Source organism: Arvicola amphibius, chromosome 8 (genome assembly GCF_903992535.2).
Source record: "Arvicola amphibius chromosome 8, mArvAmp1.2, whole genome shotgun sequence".
Taxonomy (NCBI): Eukaryota; Metazoa; Chordata; class Mammalia; order Rodentia; family Cricetidae; genus Arvicola; species Arvicola amphibius.
This window is the reverse complement of record NC_052054.1, coordinates 113,920,356-113,924,537: the sequence shown is the minus strand read 5'-3', so window position 1 is coordinate 113,924,537 and position 4,182 is coordinate 113,920,356.

Here is a 4,182-nt window from a genome sequence, read left to right as displayed (position 1 = left end):
TTCTATATGAGAAATAGTCATGCTTGAAGATCGTATATTGCAATAGTGTCCATTTTAAAAGTCCATCCAAATGTGTAAATATGTAGCTATACATTCAGTTGTTTCTGTTTCTAGTATATGCCCAAACTTGACAAATTAAAACTTTAAACAATATCAGTATTATTCTGTTTTCTGGAGTAAGTTTAATTGGTTGAGATGAGCAGTTGACTACAGGTTAATGCTATCGTGTGTTCGGTGATCTAGCCTGTGTGGGTAGCAATGGGCACTTGTAATACACTGTAGTGCCATTTCAATTGTCTTTTAATAAATAAAGACTTCTTGAAGATCGGAGAGTAAAACAGTCCCTTACAGATCAGGTGATGGTAGCGCACACCTTGAATCCTAGTAGTCATAAGGATACACACCATTAATCCTAGTCGACACACTAATTGCCATAGAAACTGGGTGATGCATGCCTTTTATCATGGTAGTACATGCCTTTAATTCCAGCCCTAAAGAGGATTATAAAAAGGGAGGAAACAGCTCTCAACACACAGTCTCATTCTGAGATTCCTGGAGGCAGAATCACCATTTGAGACTGAGGTCGAGGTAAGACCCAGCGGCTGGATTTTCAGGTTGAACCCCAATTTCTGACCCTGAGTTTTTATTAATTGTGCAAAGCATCTTTTCCCCTATTTTATTTTCCCAAGGACGTACAGCTACTAAGTGTTGGGATAAGAATTTGAGTTCAGATATCCACCCTTCCTATATCCCAACCATCCTATTCCCCCAAGCTCTTCCCATCCTCCACTTCACACTTTTCTCGCCCCATCTCCCCTCCCCCCATCCCACCCTACCCCTATGTTCCCATTTTTTGTCCGGCAATCTTGTCTACTTCCAGTATCCAGGAGGATAACTATATGTTTTTCTTTGGGTTCACCTTCTTATATAGCTTCTCTAGGAACAAGGAATTATATATCTTACTTAAGGGAGCCATTCTAGGGTTGGCAGAGGCTTGACTCTAGAGGGGTTCCCAGGTGTCCAGGAAGACGCCCCCAGCTAGGTCCTTGGGCAGCTGAGGAGAGGGTGCCAGAAATGTCCAGATCCTATTGCCATACTCATGAATATCTTGCATATCACCATAGAACGTTCACCTGGCATTGGATGGAGAAAATGACAGAGCCCCACATAGGAGCACCGGACTGAGCTCCCAAGGTCCCGATGAGGAGCAAAAGGAGGGAGATCATGAGCAAGGAAGTCAGGACCGTGAGGAGTGCGTTTACCCATTGAGACGGTGGGACAGATCTAATGGGAGACCACCAAGTCCAGTTGGAATGGAACTGATGGAACAGGGGACCAAACCGGGCTCTCTGAATGTGGCTGACGGTGGAGGAGGACTGAGAAACCAAGGACAACGGCAACGAATGTGAACTCTACAGCATGGACGGGCTCACTGTGAGCCTTAACCTTCACCTGGCGATGGATGGAGATAGAGACAGAGCCCCACATTGGAGCACCGGACTGAGCTCCCAAAGTTCTGATGAGGAGCGGAAGGAGAGAGATCATGAGAAAGAAAGTCAGAACCATGAGGGATGCGTTCACCCACTGAGATGGCAGGACAGAACTAACGGGAGACCACCAAGTCCACTTGGAATGGGACTGATGGAACATGCGACCAAATCGGACTCTCTGAGTGTGGCTGATGGTTGAGGCTGACCGAGAAGCCAAGGACAATGGCGATGGGCTTGGTCTCTACGACATGGACGGGCTCTGTGTGAGCCTTGTCAGTTTGGTTGCTCACCTTCCTGGACCTGGGGGGAGTTGGGAGGACCTTGGACTCAACATAGTGTAGAGAACCCTGATGGCTGTTTGGCCTCAAGAGGGAGGGAGTGGGGGTGTGGGTGGAGGGGAGGGGAGGGAAGGGAGAGGACGAGGGGAGGAGATGGCAATTTTTAATAAAAAATAAATAAACTGGAAAAAAATCGTCAAGAAAAAAAAAACAACAAAAAAAAGAATTTGAGTTCAGGGTTGTCAACCTTTATGTCTAAGGTCTTTACTGATATTCAGAGCTGCTACGTTTCCGTATATAAACCAGTTGGCCATCTCTGATCGCATCTCCATCAGATCTCAGTACTGAGAAAAGGAAAAACTACAGCTAGTGTCTATTAAGCTTAATCAGCAAATATTTCCTAAACATGTTGAATAAGGTCATAAAGCCAATGAAATACATACTTTTCTGCCTCGAGGTTTTTAAACCATGAATTAGAAGAGAAAAGGAAGCAACATGAATAGTAAACAAAAGAGGGAATAGAATTAAGGAGAGAAGGAAATGTCTGCACAAGATCAGCGGTGACTGAAGGATGATGTGACAAGCAGACTTAGATTAGGGGAAATTTGATATAAGAGAATATCTTTCCCTACAGGAATCTACAAGGATGACCCCAGCTAAGACCCTAAGCAATAGTGGAAAGGGGAGCTGAATAGGCCTTCCTCTGTAATCAGATTGATGACTACCTTCATTGTCCTCATAGAACCTTCATCTACCAACTGATGGAAGCAGTGGCAGATAATCACAGCGAAGCATTGGACTGAGCTCCCCAATGAGTTGAGAGGGAGGAGCAATAATACGAGCAAAGGTATTAAGACCATGATGGTGATGCCCACTGAAAATGTTTACCTCAGCTAATGGGAGCTCACGGACTCCATTCTGTAGGGTAATACATAGAATATACATAGGACTAAATTAGGCCCTCTGAATGTGGGTGACAGTTGTATGGCTGGGCAAGTTTGTGGGGCCACTGACAGTGGGACCAGGATTTATCCCTACTGCTTGAACTGGTTTTTTGGAGCCCCTTATCTTTAGAGGGATCTAGCCAGAAGCCCACTTCTGCAGCTGTTCAGTGCAAAAGAAACACACAGAGGCTTATATTAATTATAAACTGTTTGCCATAATAGCTCAGACTTATTCTTAACTAGATCTTATAACTTAAGTTAACCCATAATTCTTATCTATGCTTAGCCACATGGCTTGGTACTTTTTCTCAGTAAGGCATTCTCATCTCACATCTTCTGTGTCTGGATGATAACTGACTCTCTGCTTTTCCTCTTCCCAGAATTCTCCTAGTCTGGTTGCCCCACCTATACTTCCTGCCTCGCTACTGACCAGTCAACATTTTTATTAAACCAATATGAGTGACAAATCTTTGCAGTGTACAAGAGCCTTTTCCCACAACAGAGGGATACCTTACTCAGCATAGATACAGTGGGGAGGGCCTTGGTTCTGCCTCAAAATGATGTACTAGACTTTGTTGACTTCCTGTGGAAAGCCTTAGCTTCTCTGAAGAGTAGATGTGGGGTGGAGTGGATGTGGGGTGAGCTGGAGGGGAAGGTGGAGGGAGCAGGAGGAGGGGATGGAGTGGGAACTGGGATTGTGTGTAAAATGAGAAAAATTTTAATTAATTAATTAAAAAAGAGAGAATATCTTTGTTATACACGTGGGTGAATTCATCATATGGCCACATTGGATGTCCTCCCCAATCTCTTCACTTTATTTTTGTGACAGGGTCTTTCCCCAAACCTAATGCTCAGAATATTGTCTAGACTTGCTGCCCAGTAAGAACCTGGGATCTACTACTGCCTGTATCCTCTGCCTAACCCCATGGTACCAGGCATGCAGCCATGTCTGACCTTACATGGGCATCCAAACCCATGTCTTCATGCACATCTACCACCTTATGACCCATTGAGACATATATCCAGCCCTCAACCAATGTCTTGTGTCCCTTTCCAGATGTTAAGACATCCTTCTGCAGTCACGACAAATAGGTCAGAATCTACTGGGGTGGAGGGATGCAACACAAAGGTAGCCAGGACCCTTCTGCCATAAGTCTTCATTCAGCATTCCCTGCTTCAAGATGGAATGCTCCGACTGAATGCTACTGCACAGAAGTTAGAGGCTTTCCGTTCTAATCCAGCTCCTGGTCGGGGCTCATTAGGGTGATAGAATTCAACAGTTATATTTCCTGCTCGGCACAGTAACAAAGAAAGCCTAATTAGAGAGCAAAGGGTAGAAGTCTAGCAGCTTTAATAAATACGATGTGCTGAATGTATTATCTCCTTGGCAGAAAACAAATTATGGAGTAATCTCCAGTATTCAGACAGTCTAATACATGGCAGCTCATTTAAAGAAATGCTTTAACCCAG